Below are 27,766 nucleotides of genomic sequence, written 5' to 3' on the forward strand. Positions count from 1 at the left end.
GAGGGCTTACATTAAAGCTCATTAGTTTCCCCATGGGCTTTCATGCAGGCCTAAGGCCACCCCCAATTCTGTCCTTGCACTAGGCCTCTCATGTCACTTTGTGCCTGCACCAGGGGCATTGTGAACACACTGCTGTAGAAACTACAGCAGCTGTGAACTTTTTGATGGGCCTCTTCAGTCTGCTGGTCCGCAGACAAAGGCCCATAATGGACTTGAAAGGGTGGGTGGGTGAGTGAGCGAAAGGGTGGATATACAGATGCATGGATGAATACGTGCAAGAGTGGATGATAGATGCATAAATTAATGAGTGAAAGGGTGAATGGATAGATGCATGTATGAATAACTGAAAGGGTGGATGTATAAATGCATGGATGAATACGTGCAAGAGTGGATGATAGATGCATACATTAATGGGTGAATGGATAGATGCATGGATGAATGAGTGAAAGGGTGTATATACAGATGCATGGATGAATACGTGCAAGAGTGGATGATAGATGCATACATTAATGAGTGAATGGGTGAATGGATAGATGCATGAATGAGTGAAAGGCTGGATGGATGGATGAATGAGTGGAGCGTAAGGGTGGATTTTTAAATCCATAAATGGATGAATGAGTGATAGGGTGGATGGATAGGTGCATGTATGAATACGTGAAAGGGTAGATGTATGGATGCATGGATGAATACGTGCAAGAGTGGATGATAGATGCATACATTAATGAGTGAAAGGGTAAATCGATAGATGCATGGATGAATGATTGAAAGGCTGGATGGATAGATGGATGAATGAGTGGAGTGAAAGGGTGAATGGAAAGATGGATGAATGAGTGGATTGATGTAAGGATGGATGTGTGAGAATGGGAGGAAAAGAGCAAGGGTGAATGAAGGGATGCGTGAGTGAATGGATAGGTTGAAAGTGGATTGATGAGTGAAAGGATGGACGACTTACTGAAAGGGTGGATTAATGGTTGAGAGAGTAGATGAATAGATAGCTGACTGGGTGAGGGAGGGATGGATGGATGGATGGATGGCTGGGTGGAAGGGTTGACGGATGGCTTGGTGGGTGGAGAGTTGAGTGTAAAGGTGGATGGAGGGATTAGTGAAAGGGTGGATGGATATATGAGCGAAACGGAAGATGGATGGGTGGATGGATGAGCGAAAGCATAAATGGATGAAGTGAAAGGGTAGGTGGATAGATGAGTGAAAAGGAGGATGTGTGGGGTGAAAGGATGGATGGATGAGCAAACGGATGGATGAGTGAAAGGAAGGCAGGATGGATCAGTTGGATCAATAGGTTTGGAGATGGCAGGATAGGCTTTAGCAGCTACAGTAGAGGTGGTGAAGCTCTTGATGGGCCTCTTCTGTCTGCAGCTCGACAGACAAAGACTTGTAATTAATTTGAAAGGATGAATGGATGTGTGGGTGAAAGGATGAGTGAGTAGAAGTGTGGCTGGCTAGATGGATGGATGGATGGATGAATGAGTGACCGGGATGGTGGATGGACAAAGGATGTTATAATGAAGGAAAGGGTGAATGAGTGGATGGGTTACAGGGTGTAAGGATTAGAGAGCGAAAGGATGGATGAATGTAAAGGATAAATGGATGGATTGATGGATGGGTCGAAGGGTGGGTGGAAGGATGAGTGAAAGGGAGGGTGGATATATGAAGTGAATGGAAGGGTATATAGATGGAGTGAAAGGGAGGGTGTATGGATGAGCGAAAGGATGGATGGATGGTTGAAATGGATAGGTTTGGAGATGAATGGGTAGGTTTGGATATGGATGAGTGGATCGAGAGACAGATGAACAGATTGATGAACAGATTAGTGAAAGGTAATGGATTAAAGAATGAATGGGTGCCAAAGTAAAGGTGAAATGCTAGATATCAGTGGGTGAAAGGATGAATGGATAGATGCTTAGATGGAAGAGGCAAGAGAGCTATTGTGGAGAGGATTCCAATTACTTTTTTTCGCTTGCTTGGTGTCATAAGAACTTTGAATCAACGTGGGGGGTATTTAAATGTTCTGATTACTCACTTGGCCTACATTGTGCTCCTTTCTCTACCTTGGGATTATCAGGTAGGCGTAGTGCTGTTTGCCAGCGAGTTCTTACTAGACAGCTAGTATTTGGTCTCATAAAGGCCACATTGCCATAGAAATTCCCGGCACTGAACAAAACTACTTTGTAAAAGAGCAGAATGCTGTCACACACAATGAAGCCAGCTCAATCAAATCAAAAGGTCTTGGTTAACTCAAATTTCATTAGGGGCTCAAATGTTAAAGTCACGAAAGTGCACCCATGATATATGTCCTTGTATTAAAGGAGATTTACGTTTTTCATGAATTCACATGAATTTCCTTAAGCAGGCCAGAAAACCGTAGTCCTAGAAAATATTTGTGAATTGCATCTTAGCATGAGCAAATATGAATATGCCCCAGCGGAAATCTGTTGAGTGTTTACAAATTCACTTTTTCTCCAACCACATTTTTCCCAGCCCTGGAAGAAACTTTACTTCTGCCGTTGTCAGGGGTAAATTTCCGACCTTTCTCAGTATGGGAAAAGATTAGAGAAGAGCTGGTGAAAACCTCCAAAATTCAAATCCTTCTATAGTATTAGCCTGACATAACCAGAGAGGCTATTATCTGAGCTATTCTACAAAGAGATTGCAGCCATTATTTGACGGTGCACTACATGGCACCAAAGGGACAAGTGGATTTTGTTACAGGACAAGTAGATTTATGAAGGTACTTGTCCCATGGACAAGTACATATTTCAATAAATTCCACACCCCTGATGGAGTTCAGCTGAAATCTTATGAGATGAAGGAATTTTTAAAATGTTACAACATTAATCACATCACAACTCCACTCTATGAACCACAAGGAAATCGACAGGTGGAGAGGTTGATTAGAGTTCTTAAAGAAGGTATTATGTGGGCTCGGGGTTTTGGAGTAGACTGGAAGGATAAATTGTGGGAGAAATTGTGGTTGTATCGAATAACCTCTCATTCGACTACAGGAGTTTCACCTTTCCGGATGCTAAAGGGGAGAGATCCTAATTCAAAGTTGTGTCCGTGGTGGTTTAGGAAAAGTATTAAAGTTTATTCTAGTGTGATTGACAAAGAATGTTTGGCCCGCAGAATTGAGGAGAAACAACAAAAAAGTAAGAAGTCATATGATTTTCGCATGAAAGTCAAGTTACCTGATTTTAAAGTTGGAGATTTTGTCTGGATACAGAAGCCTGGTATTCTGCTTAAAGGTGACTTAAAGGTGACTCCAAATTTGGTAAACCAATAAAAGTTGTAAAAGTCAATCGCAATAGTGTTGTGACACAAGACGGACAAGTTTGGAATGTTAGGCGTGTTTCGAAGTGTAGAAATGTGTCTTTTTAAAATTCTTAGGAAGGGAAATGTGTTACTTTCTGTTTTATAGTTCTGTATTGCTCTTTTAATGTTTGTTGCCCTTTTAATTCATGTGTGTACATTCAACCAGTGGCACATGCACTGCTGTTGTGGTGACATCACTTGGAATGTACTTGGGGCATTCTCTATCTGACTTGAACTGTTGCAGATGTACTGTGCTCCTTGGAATAAACCTACTCTACAACTTTTCTACTTTTCCATGTTTTCATTGTGGAACATTACAACTGTCTATGAACAAATACAATGGCCTCCTACGTCTGTGGAAATGACAAAATGCTAACTAAATGTAGAATAATTAATTTTAATGAAACGTGCAAAAAATAATTACTTAATTCATCTGGATTTGTATGATTTATGGATCACCCCATAACAGCCCACTGTGAGTGACCAATGAAACCCCATGGACTGATGGAATTGATACGTTAAGGAGTGTAAACCTCGAACATTTGGAGTATAATTGCCCCATCTGGGGAGGAGACAGGGACTGGCTGTCATTCATCTTTCCTGCCTGGCATGCTGTCGAACAAACTCTTGATCCCTATGATCTTTCCAATACTCTTTTTCACTCATTCGTGGTGGAAATAGACATTCATGAACTGAACTTTATTCAAACTGTGACCCCAATTCCTGAGCTTTGCCAGCTGGCAAAAGTGCATGGGAAATAACCTTTTGCCTGAGAGACTCCTGCTGTGGCATGCGGTGCTGCAGTTTGGACTTGAACTGAATTTCCTGGGGACAGAACTTGAAGCGAACTGCCTTGCTTTGGTTTGTATGATTAATAACTGAACCTGTATTTTTCCCTTACACTTAATAGACTGAATCATGCTGTTGAAGATGATCTGTGCTAAACTGTGTGGTTACTTTCATTAACAAATTGGCATTAAATATGTTCTGGAAATGCATTCCTGATCTGTCTATTCAATTTGAGGCATTAGATTAAAAAAATCCTGAATAATCTTTATAAATTCTGTCTCATTCTTTTGGTTGTATCAATTATCTCAATGAGTTTATATGTGTGGCTGAAGAAGGTTTTGTTTTAGGTTTGAGAAGATTATGGTCATGTTAATAATGATCTATTCCAGGCCCTCATAGGATAATTGTTTACATCTTCCGAGTATTCTAGTCCCTATCAGTTCAACCAAAAAGATCATGGTATGTATGTATGTATGTATGTATTGCGACTTATATAGCGCACGTATCACCTGAAGGCATCAAGGCGCTTGCCTTGGGAACCCGTCCTGGTTTTTCCCTGTGAGCTAACCCCTACTGGGTATCTCCAGGGTGAAAGCCAGGCATCCCGCAGCGGGTGGGCCGCCGTAGTGGAGATTAAGCAACTATTGCCCAGAGTTGCAGCGTGGGACCCCATGATTAGAATAGGCACCGAGGCGAGAATTATCGAGTCCGTGGACATTTTGGGCTCAGGACTCTGCCGCGTCGGGAATTGAACCCTGGTCCCTGGCCAGACCTCTGCATCAGGGTCTGACGCTCTAATCAGTGAGCCACACTCCTCCACATGGTAATGCTAGTTAAAAAAAAAAGTAATTTTAAGTTTAAGATGTATTGGAAAATGAACCCAGGTATATTGTGTTTATTGGGAGTGGTAAGAAAAATGTGGTATGCTTTCATGCTGCATCACTTCTTCCTTAGCAACAGAGATATTATACATCAGAGAGTGAATAGAGGGTGCTCTGAGACAGGCATAGTGTGGGTGCTGGTGAATGAGAAAATGGGCAGCATTCCTGGCTCGGTCCTGACCAGCCTCAAACAGGCTCAACAGGCAATTGCCCATGTCCTCTTAGCCCTTAGCCTCGACGCCCGTGCTGAGACGTCATGAACCCTGGCCTTAAATAGCCCTAGTAATCAGGTGACCCCTTCGGCCAATAGGATCCCCAACCCTAACTGATCACAAAACTAGCCCTAAGCCCTAGGACCAATAGGAGGCAAGCCTCATATAGCCAATCACAGCCCTAGTCCCTGCATCCAATCAGGCATGAAACCCTAAGCCCTACGTCCAATAGACTAACACTAGCCCTTGTCTCAACACTAGTCCTAGCTGCCAATCATATAGGAGTAACACACATACAGCACTTGTACTCTACTCATTCACTACAAACTAACACAAGACAAAGTTCAATATCTCAGCAGCCACTACAAAACTCCAGAAATCAAACCTTTACACCCTTCTATCCGAGCTACCACACATTTCCACCATCGCCTACATAAAACTCTATCCTATACCACTAGCCAATTCACTCATCACTAACACAACCCAAATCCACTCCTTACTTAACTACATCCCATCCAGAGACACTCTCCCCACTCTAATTACTCCTAACAGACCCCTTTTTTATCATTAACATACCTATACTCAGCCTTCCATTATATCTCCGACCATCATCCTCCTCTTCTTTCTACCACAATAACACAACTGCACAACACTCACACTCCACTGCACCAAACACTCTTAACTCTACTTCATCCCCTCTTACACACAATATACTCGACTCACAAACACATCACCAACCCCTTTACCTTACAACGTCCCCACACAAACAACACTTTACTAACAAATCCATATCCTAAAAAAAATACATCAGCACCTCCTTCCACTACTCCTCAAAAGCAAAACATAACACACACACCAGCACAACAAAATCTCTCAAGCGCAACACCTCATTATACTTTCCATCACAAACTACAAGCATACACACCTTTCAGACTACACAAATGAACAAACTCCCATTCCAAGCTTGCTCTCTTCCACACCACCTAACACATATACAGCAACACAGCATCATTTTTTTAACCATGTCCCATCCCTTGAATAGTTTAGAACCTTACTACCTGAGTACAGCAGTTGTGTTCAGGCTGACATTACAAATTACAAAAGCTGACGACATCTCCATAAAAGATTGTGAGGCCCTTTTTACCAGAAGCAATTCTACATCGTCTTCCTCCTGTAACTTCTTGCCCTTGTACAGACCTCCAACTAGCGATGCAACGTTCCCAGACTTACTTTTAGACATGGTTTCAAACCTGACACTACACTCCAACCTATGCGTTTTGGGTGACCTCCACATTTGGTTTGCCAAACCCAATATGCTCAATCCCAAAACAATAAGCGCCGGCCTAGATGCACTGGACCTGCATCAAATCGTCAAAAATCCAACACACATTCCTGGACACATCCTAGATATCATTTGTGCAAATACTAAATTAGTTACTTTTCAAACAATGACTCCGGTCACATGGTCAGACCACCACTTGCCTGCTTTCCAACATAAAACAACACTAAACGACGCACCTAAAACCACCTTACATGCATCCACCTATCAACCGAGGAACAAACTCAATTTGGAACACTTAGAAACACAACTAAAATCCAGCACAGATCTAGACAAAATAAATTATTTTCAAAAACTATATGAGTGACTACATGAAGCTTTTGATATCCTAATACCACTAAAAACCACACAAGATAAAACAGTGATAAAAGAGATACAACAGCAAATTAGAAAGGTGTAACTTGCCTGGCTCAAAACAAACACCAATCAAGACAAACTTTGCCTACAGAAAATTACCAGATTATATAAGTCAGCTATCAAAAAAGCTAAGAAAAGATAGTAATCAGATAGAATTCAAAATGCTAAATGCGCAAATAAAGAATTCTATAAAACTCTCAATGAATTTAGGAAACTGTGGGGCATATTACCAAGCAATAGCGATAATTATCGCTATTGCTTGGTTAGAGACATAAATTTACCTCTGTGCTGCGGTGATTTTTACCGCAAATAAACCTTGGTATTACCAAGGTTTAACGCAAATGCGATAAAAATCGCCGCAAAGCATGAATATCGCTGAAAAGTCAGCGATATTCATGCATTACCGAGCTAATGCTCTTAGCCATGTTATCCACCTCCCATTGGATAACATGGCTATGAACTGCTCAGGGCAGGTGTTAGCTTTTGGAGATATTTGCGCTTAGCGCGAATATCTCCAAAAGTTGGTAATAGGAGATAGCGATGTTAGTGACTGTTTTCAGTCGCTAACATCTTGGCACGCCCACTTTGCATGTCATTAGTGATAAATATCACTGACATGCAAAGTGGGGCCCAAGATGGTCGATATCTCCTACTAGCTGTCGCTAACTGGTGTTAGCGACAGCTAGGTAATAGGGAGATAATTTTATCTCCGCTTTCTTGGCTTTTAAAGCCAAAAAAGCGGAGATAAACCCCCTTGATAATATGCCCCCAAATTGCCTAGAAAGAGTTCACCCCGATTCTCAACGTTTCACATACAAACTTACAAATCATTACACAGCCAAAGCAGACACGTTAGACTCATACTTAAACAAAGACAAAGTACCAACACTGACCCTTTTTCAAAACAAGAATCCCAAAATACTCTAATCCATCCTCTCCGTTACTTCCAACACATTTCACATGATGAATTTATGGACCTCCAAGCAGGCCTGCCTGCAGCCCTTCTGACTCCTGTCTACCACAAACCTTCAAGACTATTCTTCTAACAACATCTGCTGCCACTTCAGTAAGAAGAATCATCAGCAATTCCTTAGCTACTGGAATAGTTCCAGAAGAACTCAAAAAGTCATACATATGCCCATTACTCAAGAAAACAAACTTGGACCTGCTGAACCCTGACAACCCCAGACCGATTACAAATGGGCCTTTACTGGGCAAACTGACAAGAGAGTTGCATACACCCAGGTGTCACAATTCATTAAAGATAATGCTATACTTTCAGACTTCCAAAAGGGATTCCGTCTTGGAAGAGGCACAGAATCTGCCCTCCTTGCCATCTGGGATGGCCTGAAGAATACAGTTGACCGCAGCAGGTTTGCTGTGCTACTTCTCTTGGACCTCTCGGCTGCCTTTGACATGGTTGACCATGACACTCTGATACAAAGACTCTGCGAAGCTGGCCTAGAGGTGACTGCTCTAGACTGGATCATATCTTACCTTTGCAACAGAGCTAATATCATCCATACCCCCCCTTTCCGGTCCAAACCGTACTTAACAAAAGCAGGGGTCCCTCAAGGCTCCATCATCTCGATCATGCTTTTCAACATTTACATAAAGTCATTACCGGCACTGATAAATCAGTCTCACCTCGCATGCTTTAACTATGCAAATGACACACAAATACGCCTTCAAGGTGAAATCCTCACGTGTGGTGATTGGAAACATTATGAGACGGTTGGCCTGATGAACTGGAATCACCGCCTAAAGTATAAAAGGAAGTAAGAAACCTCGGAATGACCATGGACTCCAAGCTATTGATGAATGCCCAACTGAACAAACTAGCAAGATCAAACTTTGTTACTATGAAAACTCTGCGACTAATCTTCCCCCACTTGTGATTTCCAGGCTACCGCTGCCTTGTTCTGTACAAACTTGATTACGCCAATAGCCTCTATCATGGATCACCATTAACAGCCTTGAAAAGACTACAATCGATTCAGAACTGAGCCTCCAGACTACTCTTACATATAAAAGCGCAAGACCACATCTCCCTGCCTTAAAAGCCCTGCAGTGGTTACCGGTTGCCAGAAGAACCACAAAGCGATAGATGAAACAGGACCGCTCTTCATCAGAAATAAAATCATCAAACACATTCAACAAAGGAACCTCCTCTCTAAAGTGGCACCTCGCCTCAAAATCCCAACGTACAAGAAATAAACCATGGGTTGCACATCCTTCTCTGTTCAAGCAGGCAAACAATGGAACTCCTATAGAATAATTGGTTTTCAAAAATATAGATATTCATTAGCTGTGTTTAACAAATGTACATATTACTGAGAATTATATTATTCTATGTTTTTAACATGTATATAAGTGTCTGGATAAATAAGTAAATCTTTTATCATATCTATTTATCTTTAATTGCTGCACAATTGAATTACAAACAAATATATATATATAAATATAGAAAATTAATTTAAAGTACAACAACACTTGAAAGCCAGAGTTTATTAATTCATCTTTAATCTACATATACTACCTTCCTTTATGCACCTTTATACCTTCCGTGTACTTATGGATCTATATATTTATCACTTTTCTTCTAATTCTGCATATCCAAGGCCCAACCATATTTCTCACCCTATACCGCTCTTAATATATCCTATACCTCCAATCTCTCATTCGTCCCAAACCCCATACCACTACTATGATGCCCAAAAGAACCATTTCTAGTCTCTTTCCTATTCTACCCCTCCTTGCATTATCCATACCTCTTTTACTATTCTAATCCCAAAAACATGCCTTTCTAATCCTTTCCCTCTGTCTCTTCCCCCTCCTCCTCCCTTTTACTCAACTCAAGCCTCCTCCTACTGCTATGACCTCCACAACATCGCTCCATTATCCTTTTCAATCCAAAAAATAGATTTACATGTCCACCACTCATTTTTTTTTTCATTTTTCACTATACTAATTCACCACTAATCCATTATGTATTCCGGAGTAGCGTGCTACTTGCCAAAAAAGCGCTTCAACACCTCTTCAGGCGTAGCAAGTGGTAAATAAAAGTACATACCTTTTTTCCCACTTTTATCCCTCCACTATTCTTCTCAATCCAGATGACTGACTAACATATTCACCACACAAATTACTTTCGTTATTCACTATACTAATTCACCACTAATCCTTTATGGGTTCTAGAGTTGTGTGCTACTCACCGAAAAAGCGTTTCAACACTTCATCATGGGTAGCTAGTGCTATATAAATGCAAACCTTTTCCCCTCTTCTATCCCTCCACTATCTTTCTCAATCCAAATAACTGTTTAACATATCCATCACTCAAATTACTTTCATATTTCACTATACTAATTCACCACTAATCCTTTATGGGTTCCGGAATAGCATGCTACTCGCTGAAAGAGTGCTCCAACACCCCATCAGGGGTAGCAAGCGCTATATAAATTCAAACCTTTTTCCCCTCTTCTATCCCTGCACTATCCTTCTCAATCCAAATAACTGACTAACATATCCACCACTCAAATTACTTTCCTTTTTCACTATACTAATTCGCCACTAATCCTTTATGGGTCCTGGAGTAGCATGCTAGCACTTTGATGCCTTATCAGGGGTAGTAAGTGCTATATAAATGCAATTATAAATTACAATACATCAAAATACAATACAATACAAATCTTCCAAGGTGGGAAGAGGAACGTATCACTTCCCAACTTGGATTGGCTTTAGGGGAGTGGGTTTATCCATAGGAAAACATGTTTTCTGTGTGTAGAAAAAAGAAAAAATCGTGCATTGAATAGCGAGCTACATTTCTCCAAGACAGAGATGTACAATATGTATAATTCTTCATTGGAGACCAGAAACATTATAATAATAAATAACAATTCCAGGTTTGTAAAGCGCAAACTTATCACCCCACATGATGCTGAGCTGTAGCTCGGGATCGAACCATGAGGCCGCACTCTGGAATCAGCTGCTCTGGCTGCTGCGCCACACTTCTCTCCTTGTGCCACATAACATTCTGTATAGTATATCTGGAAAGCTGTGACTGATGCAACTTTCCTACTGTCTTACTGGGAATGTTTGTGATAGCCCACAAGTATTCATTCTGCACCTATTCATAGAACTACTCCTTCAGGTGCAGATTTACTAGGTAGTTTTGTGACTCAGAACCTTTCTGCAGTTGCAGTACTACGAGGAGCAGGGCCTGTAAGTACAGGCTCCAAGTACCTTTAGTCACTATGATCCACAGGGACCTCTCAGTACCCATACTGTGGCAGGTTCAGCAGTTTGTGGGATCTTGCCAGAGGTTATGCTGTGACACTCTTCTCCTCAAGAGTCACTTTAACAAAGCCACAAAGTCTTAGTTGCAACTTCAGTCCTGCTTAAAACATCAAAAACAGTCTGTTGCAGTTAAAAGCAAATATTGGTTCTGTATGCAATATATCTAAGATGATACATATGATTTATAATGATTCAGAGTACTTTTGAGAAGTAAAATAATCCCTCAGGAGTTGCAGTGGAGGTGGAAAGATACAGCACAAAGGCAATAGCATGAGGTCAGAGGGTATTATGCCTCAGGTTCGAACCAAAGTCCGCTCTATATATATTTTAATGAACTGGTAACAACAGTTCAAGCAGACAGCTGTGCTGTCAAGCCAGGCCTAACAAAATTTATTGAATCCAGTAATCTCTAGTTGCGCGCCCAAAGTATGGACCGCCAAGCCACCTTCCATCTGCACCATTCTAACCTTTCCCAAAGAGCTGAAGCAGATGATTCACAACCAATATTTTTTTTTTACCTCCTCCTCTTTGTCACTGATTGGCCACCTATATTGCAGAGTGGCTTCCAAATTGCATGTGAATACCCCATAGACAGCCTGAGAGGTTATTTATCTTTCTACTGATTGCTTTCAAAGTAAAAGAGCTGAAAGAAATGCAACTCAGCCATCACGGTCCACCTCCCTTGAACCCCCTGTGCCACTAAGTGAGTTCCTTGAACGGGTTCCAAATTGCATCTGGATAAACTCAGGTTGTTTAGGAGGTTGATTTTAGATCTCGCCTGACAGACAATTTCTATTATTATTATTAAATTATTAAATTAGTTTTGTAACACGCGCAGCTACCCAAAAAGGGTTTCCCGGCGCCTAGCACACAAATTGCTAGAAAAGGACCTATCAAGAACCATTTGCTACTAAAAGAGCCAAGTTTTAAGCAGGTAGATTCATCAAAGACTCGTTTTGCGAGTCTTTAATAGCGATTCATAAGGAATCGCTATTACAGACTCGCAAAACGGGATTCATGTAGGAATCGCAAAATAAAGGCCCATCGGAATGAATGGGGAGTATTCCTTATTTGCGATTAGCAATTAGCTAATCGCAAATAAGATAGCGATTTCAAGGGTGCCAGGGGTGTCCAAAGGACACCCTGTAGCACCCCTGAAATGCAAATTTACACAGGTGTTGCGCATACACATGTCCTAAGGACATGTGTGTGCGTAACATGCAACAGATAAAAATGCACTAAAGTGCTTTTTTCTATTTTTTCGCAATTTACCACGAAGTCAGACTTCATGGTAAATAGCGACCAAATATTGCGAATTCGCAATTTCGATATTGGTTAATGAATTGCATTTAAGGAATCTCTAATAGAGATTCCTTAAATCCAATTCCTCGGAAATATGCGATTTCGCAAATAGCGATTTTTGCATTTGGGATGATGAATCCCAAATGCAAAAATTGCACTCTCAAAGGGCCAGATTCTCAGAATCTGGCCCTTTGCGAGCGCAGTTTAGCTTGATGAATCTACCTGAAGATTTCTTCGAAAGCTAAGATAGGACGGGTCATTCTTCAAGGACACCGGAAGAGAATTCCAGATTTTGGGGCCAAGATAAGAAAAGGAACGGCCTCCCATTCTTGCAAGTTTAAATCTGGGAATCACGAAGTCTCCATGGGCTGTAGAGCGCAGGGGACAAGAAGGAATGTAAGGATGGATGAGCTCTTGCAGATACGCTGGTGCCACACCTTGTTTGATTTTAAAGATGTAACACAGGGTTTTAAATGTATTTCTTTGATCAATTCAAAGCCAGTGAAGGTCACGTAAATACGTTGAGATGGAAGCCTGTCTGGGAACTTGACAAAGAAGGCGTACTGCAGAGTTCTGAACTACCTGTAGCTTTCTCAGTATCGTTTGGCAGCTACCGAGATAGAGAACATTGCCGTAATCGAGGCGAGAGGTGATGAGTGCCTGGACTACCGTGCGTTGGGTTGAGGCAGGAAGCATCCAAATGATCTTACAAAGCCACCTCATGATCGTGAAACAGAAGGCAGCAACACTCGCCACCTGTTGTCTCATAGAGAGACTATCATCGATAATGATGCCCAGATTACGGACATGGGTGACAGGTAGGGGAAAGGAACCTATTTCCTGAGGCCAATGGTGAGGCCCCCATAGGTCCTTGTGCTTGCCCAGGATAAGGACCTCAGCCTTATCCCCATTTAACATAGATGTTGAAGAGCAGGGGGCTTAAAATGGATGCCTGTGGGACTCCATATGCTGATACGCAGATCTTAGGTGATGCCTTAGCAGAAAAGACTTGAAAAGTGCGACCATCAAGAAATGAAGCAAACCAGGATAGGGCAGTGTCGTCCAACCCAAGAGACATAAGGGCGTTGTAGCTGTCTAGTAGGCAATAGCTTCTTGTGGACCATTACCAAAAACATACTGTGAGCTTAGAGCCAATTGCTTACCTTGGTTGGCTTTATTATCACTTTTCTTTGCATGCTTGCTATTCAGTAGATTGCCTTTCTCTTGTGTTTTTCCCTCCTCTGGAGCAGAACCTCTTTAGTATCCTTTTAATAGGCTGAACCACTGCTCACATTCATTTCACTTCCAACGTGAAAGTGTACATGTTTTCTATCTCTTTCCCGCATGTGCGGCTTCCCTCCACCACAACCCACTCCCCTATGCTCCTCTGTTGCTTTCTCCACCCGTGCCTGTCCCTTTGTTACTTTTGTTTTGGCCTCTTATGGCCTAGCATAAAGTGCCTCCAGCGCCCTCGCTCTGGACTGCACCCCATTGCTTCCCCCACCCACCAACTGCCCCACCTACTCCTTCATTGTTCCCCGAACTCCTCATGGTCTGTAACACTATGTGTTTTATCATTTGTATTTTTAAAGGTTCCGGCAGCTGCCATTTGCTTCGAGCTGTTCTGCAATGCATAAACCCTTTTTTTCAGATCCTAGAGGCGCCGGCCATCTTGGATCATATACAAAAAATACAAAGTAAGCAGGAACATGTTCATTCTTCTACCATGTGCATGCATAGTGGCACATCATTGCATCTTTTGTTTTTGCAGATGCTGCAGAGCAATTGGAGAATTGTCTCTGAACACTGACCTTATTTGCAATACCTCATAATGTTTGGAAATGTTTTGGGTGCTTATTCTAGGCGCATGTAAACTGCTAGCACACATTTCCTCAGGTATATGTTAATGTTATGTGATGCACAAGCAGGCAGGGAGCGCTGGTGGTTCAGGTCTAAAGTGTGATGCAATGCTGAGAGGGATCTTGCATCTCTGGTAGGCACTGCCCTCAGTGACTCAGAGCTCCTTCCATAAACATTTCTTGGCACATGGTGTGACTCAGGTACCATTGCCACTGACAATCAGAGAAGGCGTGCTGGAGGTGAGAGGCACATACTGTGCTGATAAAGTAAAGTAAACAGAGAACGAAGGGAACCAAGAGAATAAAAGAAAAACTTCTCTTGATTGATGAGTGGGAATAAAAGTTCAGACTATAATAGCATCTTCTTCTGCTGTACTCTTCTCACTCCTCCAAACCATCTGTTTATTCGCCAAAGCTTGTTTTTACTCTTCCAATAATGCTCTCTCCTCTTCATCGTCACTTTTATTCCTACACATTATCATGTTGCCTCCCTCTCTCTCCTCATTTTTATACGTTCATCCTTACTGCCCCACAGCAGTAAATATGGGCGGTGTTCTCTTCCACAACTTATTTTATAGTAAAACTAACCGGCCACAATGGTGGTTCAGAAATAAGGTTACCTGGGTTCAAGTAGAAGGAGAACAGGAACTTTCCAAACTTAAAACCCTTAGCCTGGTCACTGTTTCTTAGAGTGGTTCTGAAGCGCATGATAGTGTTAAAAAGTGCCATAATTTCTAAGCAATTTATGTGGAGGGGAAGTTCCTCCTGGGACCACTGCCCCCTAGTTTCTATCTGTCATAGCTTTGCACCCTAACCAAGGTTGCTTGCATCCGACTCTACAGTATAGTAAATTGGCTTGCCATTCTTCTAACTGTCCAGGTCATTCCACCACCAATGAAGGTCTTCCCGAGCCTACTGAGACAGAGGAATTGTGTCTGTGTACCAAAGACCTTTCCTCCACACCAAGGATTTAATTTTAGCCTCTGCAGAGCCGTGTAATGCAATGGACCTGGGGAAACTGCTTGGATGGAAGAGGACAGAAGTCCAACCACACTTGCCAGACCTCTCAAACTCACTACATCCTTTAATAAAACATAAACTGTGGAAGATTCACTTGAGCCATGATGGTATCGACTTGAAACCCCAGGAATTCTAGAAGAATCCTAACAGACTTCTCCACGTGCTAATGAACCCTAATGCCTCTAAGAGATCCGTTGTCCATTTCATGTGCTTCAGCTATTCTCCCTGATCTTGGGACATCAGTAGCATATCGTCTATGTAAATCACTAAAAGCACACCTCTCCTTCTTAAGAAGGCAACTACTGGTCTAAGGACCTTGGTGAAGCACGAGGGAGCTGAAGAGAGGCCAAAGGGAAGACAACATAACTGATAATTAACTGCTTTCCAACGGAACTGAAGGTATTTTTGAGATTGCCGGTTCATAGGAATTGTGATGTAGGCGTCTTTGAGATCCAACTTCACAAGCCAATCTTTTCATTGAAGAATGTCTCTTGGGAGATGGATTCCTTCTGTCTTTAAGTGTCTGTAAACTAGAAACATGTTAAGTCCTTTAAGTTTATCACTGGGCACTGGCTCTTGTCTTTTGTTCTTTACTAGAAGGCAACACTCACAAACCCTGCTCTGCGTTGGACACCTTGCACAATAGCCCCTTTGAGTAACATTTGAACCACCTCTGACTCTACCAGTGCTGTTTGTTCCTGATCTAGGGCCAACTACCTTGGTTGATGCTTTTTGGTAAGGTGACCGGATGAACTCTATCTTGAACCCCCTCACATTCTGCAACACCCAAGAATAGTTTGTTATGCTTGACCAATTTTGGCTGATGAAACGTAGTCTTCCCCCTACCCTTGAGTAGGAAAAACAAATAGGGGGTAGGAATCTTACCTTGTGTCCAGCTCCCTGGAATCTACCCCTGCTTGCTCGTGCACAAGGAGCTCAACCTCTTTGCGGAAAGAAGGAACTTCTCCCACAGAAGTTTCTTCTGTAACCACATTGACCCTGTTGGTAATATCGGGACCTCTGCTGCACTGCGGCTGACAGCCAGTCCCATCCTGTCAGCTCCACCAAAAACCCTATTGGTGAGCATGTGCCTCATGTTCATCTATGCCATGGGTACTCACAAACATTCTCTCAGGGGCCAAATTTACAGTGTGGTTTGTGGTCGAGGGCGGCACCAGTGGGGGTGGCGTCCATGAAGGAGGGGGGGCGGGCTAGAGCAAAAAAACTATGACCATGAGGTTGCACACAGGCCGCTCCTGCGGACGCCTTCATCCACTGAGCTACCAGACCCGGCATACACACATCTTTCTATCTCTCTCTCTGTCTCCCTCCCTCTCTCTAGCTCTAGCTCTCGCTCTCTGTTATGTTATTAAAATTTTGTAAAGCGCACATACGCCCAAGGGCTTCTTGGCGCTGAAGAGATAAAAAACATAACAGAGGGTGAGTCTGCCGGGAGCGATTATTTCAAGTAGGCTTTTGTAAAGAGGTGAGTCTTGAATGCCTTTCTGAAGGCAAGGAGGTCTCTACTCTGTCTGAGGGCTAGTGGCAGAGAATTCCATAGGGTAGCTGCTAGAAAGTGGAAGCCGCTGCCACCTTGTCGTTTTTTCTTAAAGCGCGGTACTTCAAGAAGGTCTTTGTGGGCTGATCTAAGGTTACGTGAAGGAACGTATCTTCCGATCAGTTGTCTGATGAATAGAGGTCCCTTGCCTTGCAGAGCCTTAAAGATGATACATCCGGCTTTGAATTCGGCTCTTTGAGCCACAGGTAGCCAGTGCAGGCTCTCCATGCCTGGTTTAATCGATTCCCATTTGGGTACTTTACAGATCAGCCTGGCGGCCTGATTCTGTAAGTACTGCAGTCTTCTAAGTTGTCCTACAGGTAAGCCAAGGTATAGGCTGTTTGAGAAGTCGATGTGGGAGAGGACTAGTGCCATGACCACCTGAATTAAAGCAGAGGGAGTGAGGAAATGGGCAATTTTCCTAATTTTCCTCAACTGGAAAAATCCAGAAGAAACCACGGTTCCAATTTGGGATCTTAGCGAGAGGTCCTCGTTGATGGTTATCCCCAGACTTTTTACAGTCAAAGATTTCTTAGGGGGGAGGCCCATATCAGTAGGCCAGAAGTTGGGGCTCCAACTGATTTCGCTCTTGCCGGGCAGGATCAACTCAGTTTTCCCTGGGTTTAATTTAAGGTGATTTGAGGACATCCAGCTCTGGATTAAAGTCATAGTGGCTTGGAAGTCCTCTACCGCGTTTGGGGAGTTAAGAATGAAAACGAGCTGCAAGTCATCTGCATAATTGTATGCAGTGACTTTGTGCTTTCTCAGAGCGAAGAGAAGGGGCCGCATGTATAAGTTGAATAACAAGGGGGATAATGAAGAGCCTTGGGGCACCCCGCAAAAAGACTTGATTTTGGCAGCAGAAAAGGAACCTAAGCAGACAGACTGAGTGCGTTCAGAGATGAACGATTTCAGCCAGGTTAGGGCAGAGTCTCTGAGACCCGCCTGTTCGACACGGTTGACCAGGATGGAATAGTCAACCGTGTCCAATGCGGCGGACAAGTCAAGAAGTACTAGGGCCTGATGGAGGTTATTATCAGCGTTGGACCTCAAGGTGTTCTGGACGGCCAATATTACTGCCTCGGTGGAGTGACCGGGCCGGAAACCTGCTTGATTGGGTTGGAGGTATTCCGATTCCTCCATGAAGTTAGAGAGGCAGTTGGTAACATGTGCCTCCAGCATTTTCGATAGGAAAGGCAGTAAGGATATGGGCCGATAGTTCGTGAGGTCCAGCGGATCGATACCAGGTTTCTTGGTGAGGGGAATCAATAAGGCTTGCTTAAAGCTGCTTGGCACTATCCCTGAAGTGAGAGAGTCGTTAAGCAGGGAAATCATACTGTTGGGTAAGGCTTGACCAATTTCTTTCATGATTTGAGGGGGGCAGACATCCTTGGGGGAGCCTGATTTGACTCTGGACAGTAGTGCCGAGAAAGTTTTCGAATCGATAAGGGGAAAGGAATGTAAGGTTGAGGGGTTGAAATAGATGTCGTCCACCGGGGCGCAGGCTGGGAGTGTGGAGATATGTTGTTTAATCATTAAGATCTTATCGCGAAAGGAGTCATTCAGGGAGTTGCATAGCGCTTGTGTGGGAACTACCGGGGGGGAAGTTCTATCGTCATTGCAAAGGTCGTTCACTATCCTGAAGATTTCTTTTGACTTATTGGTGGAGTGTAGGATTTTGGATGAATAATAGGTAGTTTTATGGTTTAGTAGGGTTTTTTGGTATGTCTTCCTGGCTGAGCAATATGTGGCCCTAGCCAGAGGACAGTACTGGGAGCGCCAAGATCTTTCCTTTTGCCTCACTTCCAGTTTCAATTTTTTTAGTTCAGGTGTGAACCATTTGTGGGCGTCCGGTCTCCTAGAACTGCTGAGGTGCGTAGGGGGGGCGAAGATGTTAATCGCTGCAGTAAGCCATTCGTTGAACCGGCCATCAGCCTCCTCCACATTGGAGCTGTCAAGGGGAGGGGAGTCACCCAGAAAGTTAAGGAAGGCTGGCATATCCATAGAGGTCCATTTCCTAATGGTTTTGCTAGCTTGTAGCTTAAAGTGGGTAGTCTTGTCTAGCTGGAGGGAGAAACTTATGCTGTGGTGATCGGACCAGCAGCAAGGTTTGATATCTATTGCAGATAGTGACATGTTCAGAGACCAGATTTGGTCGAGGCTATGGCCCTTCTGATGAGTCTCAGTGTGGATGTGTTGTGTCAGGTTAAGATCACAAAAAAGTTCCTTCATCTCTGCAGCCTGGGGGTCCAATGATGGGTTGTCGAACCAAAAGTTTAAATCTCCGACCAGAAGTAGTTTAGGATGGTTAGTGACCAACGGTGCCAGTAGTTGAGCTAGAGTGGACGGGAATGTGGCCATGGTTTGGGGAGGGCGATATAGTAGGACCAGTACAAGTGAGCCGTTGGGAGTGTCTATTTTGGCGACTATGTTTTCGGTGTTGGGTAGAGGCAGAGAGGGGAGCTGTCTAAGTTGGAATTTTTTATTGACGATTATAGCTGCTCCTCCCCCAGTTTTTCTGCCTGGGCGGAGTGCTGATAGAATATAGTAGTCTGCGGGTAGGGCAGCTAAGATGTCCGGTAATGAGTCCGGAGTAAGCCATGTCTCTGTCAATAGCAGCATGTCGGGTTGTTTATCCATAAGTAGCAGAAAAATATCTGATTGATGTTTAATCATGGAGCGGGTATTGAGATATATACACCTGAGCGTGTAGGTAGAGCAGGGTGTGGTCGTGAGCATGGAGTACTCAGGAGCAGGGACATTTGTAAGGGTGGCGGGGTTGCCTATGCCTAAGTGAGATATGCGTTTTGCCGCATTATAAGGAACCAGTGGACATTTCGTGGCGGTTGGGCGCAGCGCTAGTAGTTCGGCAGGCGTATAAGTATAGTAGCCCACAGAGTCCCTGGCCCCTGGTCCCGGACGTTCGCGGACGAGCGCAGACGAGCTTGCCTTATGCGCGCCTTCGGCGCGCAAACGGCGCTCCCGCTGCGCTCGTCCGCTGCGCTTCCTACCAAGACACATGATAAATAGTGGAAGTTTTGGGCGTAGAAGGGGGCGTGGCCACTCGAGGGGGCGTGTCCGTGACGCGCCTCGCCCTCGTGGATCGGCGAGCAAAAAAGAATGAGGGGTTACGTTGCAGCGAGTGTCCGCTGTTTAGGCTGCCAAGAGTGCAGTAAGTGGGATTGCTAGTTTTTTAAAATCAAAACACAGTATCACACAAATACATAAAATTGGGATCTTAGCTCTCCCGGCTTCCGCCTCAGGAGTATGTTGATTAGCGCGACGCCAGGGCTCTGGGCGCGCTATATATGCAGCTAGGGGGCGTGGCCACTCGAGGGGGCGTGTCCGTGACGCACCTCGCCCTCGTGGATCGGCGAGCAAGGAAGAATGAGGGGTTACGTTGCAGCGAGTGTCCGCTGTTTAGGCTGCCAAGAGTGCAGTAAGTGGGGTTGCTAGTTTTTTTTTAAAATCAAAACACAGTATCACACAAATACATAAAATTGGGATCTTAGCTCTCCCGGCTTCCGCCTCAGGAGTATGTTGATTAGCGCGACGCCAGGGCTCTGGGCGCGCTATATATGCAGCTAGGGGGCGTGGCCACTCGAGGGGGCGTGTCCGTGACGTGCCTCGCCCTCGTGGATCGGCGAGCAAAGAAGAATGAGGGGTTACGTTGCAGCGAGTGTCCGCTGTTTAGGCTGCCAAGAGTGCAGTAAGTGGGGTTGCTAGTTTTTTTTTAAAATCAAAACACAGTATCACACAAATACATAAAATTGGGATCTTAGCTCTCCCGGCTTCCGCCTCAGGAGTATGTTGATTAGCGCGACGCCAGGGCTCTGGGCGCGCTATATATGCAGCTAGGGGGCGTGGCCACTCGAGGGGGCGTGTCCGTGACGCGCCTCGCCCTCGTGGATCGGCGAGCAAAGAAGAATGAGGGGTTACGTTGCAGCGAGTGTCCGCTGTTTAGGCTGCCAAGAGTGCAGTAAGTGGGGTTGCTAGTTTTTTTTTAAAATCAAAACACAGTATCACACAAATACATAAAATTGGGATCTTAGCTCTCCCGGCTTCCGCCTCAGGAGTATGTTGATTAGCGCGACGCCAGGGCTCTGGGCGCGCTATATATGCAGCTAGGGGGCGTGGCCACTCGAGGGGGCGTGTCCGTGACGCGCCTCGCCCTCGTGGATCGGCGAGCAAAGAAGAATGAGGGGTTACGTTGCAGCGAGTGTCCGCTGTTTAGGCTGCCAAGAGTGCAGTAAGTGGGGTTGCTAGTTTTTTTTAAAAATCAAAACACAGTATCACACAAATACATAAAATTGGGATCTTAGCTCTCCCGGCTTCCGCCTCAGGAGTCTTCCTCTCTCTCTCTCCCTCCCTACTTCTCTTTCTCTCTCTGTCTCCCTCTGTTTCACTTACTCTGTCTCTCTCTCTCTCTGTATCCCACACTCTGTCTCCCTCCCTCTCTGCCTCTGTCTCCCTCCCTGCCTCTCTCTCCCTCCATCCCTCTGTCTTTCTCCATCTGTCTCCCTCTGTCTGTCTACCTCCCTCTGTCTCCCTCTATCTGTCTCGCTCCCTCCCTCTGTCGCCCTCCTCTCTCTTTCTCCCTCTCTCTGTCTGTCTCCCTCGCTCTGTCTGTCTCCATCCCTCTGTCTGTCTCCCTCTGGCTATCACCCTCTCTCTCCCCCATCTGTCTCCCTCCCTAGTCTCCATTCCTGTCTCCCTCCCTCTGTCTCCCTCCCTCTTATTCCCTCTCTCCCTCTGTCTCCATCTGTATGTCTCCCACTGTCTCCCTCTGTCTGTCTCCCTCTGTCTGTCTATCTCCCTTCCTCTGTCTCTTCCCTCTGTCTCCCTCCCTCTCTCTCTCTGTACCCCTCTCTCTCTCTCTCTCCCCTTGTCTCCCTCCCTCTGTCTCCCTCCCCCTGTCTGCCTCCCTCTGGGCCCGATTCACAGAACTAACTTAAGACAAAATCCTAAATTTACTACCATTTTGGTATTCACAGAAGGCACTTACTCATTTTGGTATTCACAGGAAGCACTTACTTATTTCGGTATTCACAGAAGTTAGGACTCCTAACTCTCAGACTCCTAAATGCCTTCTCTAAATACTGAAAGTCTTAAAGTTAGGATTTTTCTCAGTTTAGGAGTAGCAAAGTTAGGACTCCTAACTTTAGGAGGCCTAAACTAAGGAAAATTCTAACTTTAACACTTTCGGTATTCACAGAAGGCATTTAGGAGTCCTAAAGTTAGGAGTCCTAACTTTACTACTCCTAAACTGAGAAATATACTAACTTTAAGACTTTCGGTATTCACAGAAGGCATTTAGGAGTCCCCGTGATCTATGCCTTACTGAAGTCAGAGAAAGTCGAGACATACTTTCTGAGTGGCTTGATATCATTTTCTCCGAAGAGTAGACCATTCTGGTCTCCTTGTTAGCAAGGTCTCCCAATTTAGGGTTATCATTAAGATAACTCTTCTATGCTCTGCAGTTAAACCATTATTGGAGTTACTGAGGAGGCATAGAGTCCGTTGACTCCCGCCACTGAGAAGCTCAATGTCCACAATTTATCACACACAATTTCCTAAATAACAAATTATAATAAAAAAAAATTTAAAAGAAGAATCTTTGTTATCAACAGATTAACACTGTAAAGGCCAAGATTTAGGGCCTGTTTAGCTTTCCTTCCAGAGATTGTTTTTAATTAGGAGTGCACAAAAAGATTCTTGTTTTAAATTATTTTTTTTTATTATAATTTGTTATTTAGGAAATTGTGTGTGATAAATTGTTTTTATATGTAATTAATATGATGTCATAAAATGTTTGGATAAAGTGAAATTGAATATTTATAAGTGATCTAAGATTTAATAAATTTGACCATATAGACAGCATATAAGTGTGGAGTGGTTCTGAGTGTTTATGAATGGTGTTGGTGTCTGATACAAGTTTAAGTCCATAGAGAAATATTTTTTGACAAAACTGTCACTGGTGCTCTGTCCCTATTGGACTCTAAGAGCCCCTCTCCTTGGTTTCAAAGCCTTAATAGGTTTACTAATTCTCACCCAATCGCCCACTTTAACATAGACCATCTTGACATTGTTGCGAGCATCATAATACTCCTTACTTTTGCGATGAGTTTCTTCCAATCTTTCCTTTATTAATTCAGGTGACCACTTCTGCACAACACTATCACACAGCCAATCCGGTGTAAATTTACACATAGGAATCCTACCTCTCATCGTAATAAACGGAGACACACAAATCACATCATTCTTGGTCAATCAGTACATCCACACAGCCTTCTTTACTGCTAATCTCCAATCCTCTCCTTTAGCAACTGCACTCTGAATCACTCCTTTAACCACACGGCTAAATCGCTCAACGGTTCCATTAGCACTTGGATTGTAAAATGCAGAAGTCTTATGTTTAACCCCCACTCTTTCAAAGTATTTTTGCTGCATTACAAGTAAATTGAACTCCATTGCCACTCAAAAGTGTTGCTGAAATCCCTTCTGACCAAAAATTCCTGTCTAAAACTTATAACACTGTAGTCATGTCTGCTTTCAACACTACCTCAGCAACTGCCCATTTTGTGAACAAAGCCATCAACACAATCACATACTCCGGCGCCTCCCCAACTGAACCCTGTAAGTCAATGGCCACATTTTCTCAAGCCTTCGCTCATGGGGTGTCTTAAAGTACTTACTGTTTTATCGGAAGCAGAGCAAACCCCACAATTGCAAACAAATCTCTCCACAGCTTTATCCACACCAGGCCACCAAAACGACTCCTTAACCATATTCTTAGTCATTACAACACCAAAGTGGCCTTCGTGACAGAGATCCAAAATGGCATTCTTCACACCAACCAGTGGAATTATTTTACAACCTCTAAAAACAATATCTCTATTAACCGACAATTCAGACCGAACTTCCCAAAATGGTCTGCACTCCTTGGATACCAATTCCTTCCTAGGCCAACCATTGGACATGTTTCTTACAGTATTCTGCAAAACGTTATCCTCCTGTTTATTTTCCCAATCTTTTTGCTCAATACCAGTTGACCCAGAATCATGGATCAAGGCTACTTTAAAGTCATTCTGAGGATCAACCTCACAAACCTCTAAAGGACTTGGCAATCTACATAAACAGTCAGCCACCAAACTGTCTTTTCCCTGAACGTATGTTATACTATAAACATAGTTCTTCATCCTCATAGACAATCTTGACTACCTTCTGTATTAAGTAACTCAACCAACAGTTTATGGTCACTCCGAATCACGATAGCCCTCCCCAATCAAAGGCTCAAATGATCAAGTGCCCATGCACACGTTAACGCCTCCTTTTCTGTAATAGGGTATTTCTCCTCAGTGGGAGACAAAGAACTGGACAAAAACCAAATGATGTTCTCATTGCCATGTTCCTCCCCCTGTGTGAGTACAGCCCCAGGACCTTTTTTTACTATCATCCACTGCAATGTAAATCTCCACTTTAGGATCAAAACTGCTCAAGTTTGGTACTTTTCCTAAATAGTCCTTTATATACCAAAGTTCTTCCTCACGTAAGGGATCCCAACTAAACTTTGTGTACTTCTTGAGCAGTTGCCTAATATTAAACATTCTCTCTGCATACATTTGGCACAATACTCCGCCATTCCTAGGAAAGACCTTACCTCATCCTTATTAGTGGGAGCAGGTGCTTCTGTAATTGCATTTATCAAATCAGGTTTAGGCCTGACTCTCTTCACAAATTACATGTTCTAGATAAGTCAAACTTCTGTCTGTAAACATACACTTACTCAATTCAACAGTCAAACCCTTACTCTCTAAAATTCCAAAACCGTATGCAGTATTTCATCATGTTTTGTTCAATACTCCCCAAAGAATAAAATATTGGGCCCGATTCACAGAACTAACTTAAGACAAAATCCTAAACTTACTACTTTTGGTATTCACAGAAGTTAGGATTTTGTCTTAAGTTTGTCTTAAGACAAACTTAAGACAGACTTAGACAAAATCCTAACTTAAGTCTGTCTTAAGTCTGTCTTAAGTTTGTCTTAAGACAAACTTAAGACAAAATCCTAACTTCTGTGAATACCAAAAGTAGTAAGTTCATTCTGTGAATGCCAAAAGTAGGAAGTGCATTCTGTGAATACCAAAATAGTAGTAAGTTTAGGATTTAGTCTTAAGTTCATTCTGTGAATCGGGCCCATAGTGCGTAAATCTCAAAACCTTCCAACGTACCTAGTTTTTTGCTGAAAACATTAGGATATTTCTGTGCCATTTCCTCACCAACCAAGGTTCCATCATCCACAACCATTCTTTTGTCCACACTGTTCGGGCCTAGAACAATATGAAGATTGCCTTGGTCCTGGCAGCCCAAAACTGATGGACCACTTTTTGCCACATACAATTGGTCTCTTGCACGTCTGCCTTTAAACACAAAAGATGACCATCTGAATCCGAAAATGTCAATTATCTCTCCTATGAAACTTTCTGGGTTAATATCTGATGGAGACAAGTGCTTGCCTATTTTCTCAAAAAATGTATCCTTCCATATTTCTTCATTTACAGCCGTGAAAGGTGATCCTGAATCTGCAAAAATCGTAATCCTCACGCCACCAAGGGATATGTTATGTTCAGGTTTACCTTTAGTATTTTTCTCCTCAATGTTAAGTACAAATTTCTCTTGTTCATTCATAACTCTATTCTGTTTTGTAACTTCCTCTTCACTACCACTACCACTGAAAGTTATGCCCTCGTGAATGTATTTTACTTTATATTTCTTTTTCTTGCATACTCTCGCATGATGTCCTACAGTACCATAACTACTGCATTTTTTGCTTGAGCGATGGGCATGCTTTGCTGTACACCAGATGTTCCCTGCTGCCACAGCGGTAGTATCTTCTATCAGTGGCTGCATATTTATCTTTGGTATCTACTTTCCTTTCATAATCCCCTTTACGAGGAAAAACTTTACAAACACAAGACACATCTTTGTCAGGCTGCTGTAACTCTTTGGCCTACCTCCAAGACATCTCTGCTTTACGCACTTTTGTGAGGACTTCCTCTAAAGAAGAATCTCCATTAATCCACAAAAGTTCTTGTATTGTCGGAATATTGATATGCATGACCAATTGGTCCCTGATTAAGTCATCATAAATGACACCAAATTTAAAATCAATAGCCAATTATTTCAACTCCACCACATAATTATTCACAGCCTCACCTTTGAGTTGCTTGCGTTGAAAAAACATAACCCTGGTAAAACCAATGCACACTTTAGGAGCAAATTATTTGTCTACATCGTGTAGAGCAGCCACAAACGAATATGCCTCTTTTCAACGCATGCCTTTTCCCAACAGGCTATTACAACGCGGACGCTATAACAACGCATACAATTACCCCGCAAGTCATAACAATGACTTGCTCCAGGGGGGCGCTGGATGTTGGAACTATATAATTTACTATTCCAACTCCAGTCTGTGCAACATTAGGGAAGGTGTTGGATTTTAAATCCAACACCTTCTGCCCCCTCCGCAAGTCGCTGATATGACTTGCGGGGTAATGGTTTGCGTTGTTACAACGTAGTCGGAAATGGATTCGTAGTAAATGATGTTTACTGCCACAAACACATTAACATCACCCCAACACTTGCTTTTGGCATGCGATTATATGTTTTCAAACCCACAGGGCCCAATTAATGTAACAGAATCTTATTTTTCTGTTCCGCCAACATTTTCTTAGACTTGTCTATTGCAGTGATATACTTTTCAAAATATTCCTTCCATTCTACCCATCTCATGGAAGCTTCAGATCCTGAAGCCCAGAATGTATGTGGAGGGTTAATTGAAAAAGTTTGTTGTGCAATAATGTTACTCAAAGTCTGGCTTACCAAGGTGAAACAAGGTAGCACTGGGAATCCAGGAACATTTCTAAATGTAAAAATACATCTAAATACTTCTTGCCAAGGTTAATAATGAAGATGACAGTCAATAACTATAAGTTATCATTACAAGGAAATTTGAAGAAGAAAAAAGAAAAAAAATGCATCCAATAGTGAAGTAAAATACAGTCCAAAAGTAGCTTGTAATTTTGTATTAAAAACAACACTCACACCTGTTTCCGGTGCAGCATTGTCTAAACATAGAACCAACAAAAAGAAATATCCAAAGTGTTCCCAAAGAGAATAAATATAAGTTACCTCTCTCTAATCCTGTAAAATGGTATGCCATAGTCTTTGAAAACAATGGGCCCGATTCACAGAACTAACTTAAGACAAAATCCTAAACTTACTAGTTTTGGTATTCACAGAAGTTAGGATTTTGTCTTAAGTTTATCTTAAGACAGACTTAAGACAGACTTAAGTTAGGATTTTGTCTTAAGTCTGTCTTAAGTCTGTTTTAAAACAAACTTAAGACAAAATCCTAACTTCTGTGAATACCAAAAGTAGTAAGTTTGTGGGCCCGATTCACAGAACTAACTTAAGACAAAATCCTAAACGTACTACTTTTGGTATTCACAGAAGTTAGGATTTTGTTTTAAGACAAATTTAAGACAGACTTAAGTTAGGATTTTGTCTTAAGTCTGTCTTAAGACAAACTAAAGAAAAAATCCTAACTTCCGTCAATACCAAAAGTAGTAAGTTTAGAATTTTGTCTTAAGTTAGTTCTGTGAATCGGGCCCAATATCCTGAACCTGAAGGTTTAAGACAATCCCTTCGTGTATAAACCTCTTTGGCAGGCGATAAAAAAAACAAAAGGGCTAATGCCCAGGTCACGTTGCATGACCTCTGTGTAGTGATGCAAGGGACCCACCAAGTGATTGATTCAAGTATGT

This window comes from Lissotriton vulgaris, chromosome 1_2, assembly GCF_964263255.1.
Source record: "Lissotriton vulgaris chromosome 1_2, aLisVul1.2, whole genome shotgun sequence".
In the NCBI taxonomy this organism is placed as follows: Eukaryota; Metazoa; Chordata; class Amphibia; order Caudata; family Salamandridae; genus Lissotriton; species Lissotriton vulgaris.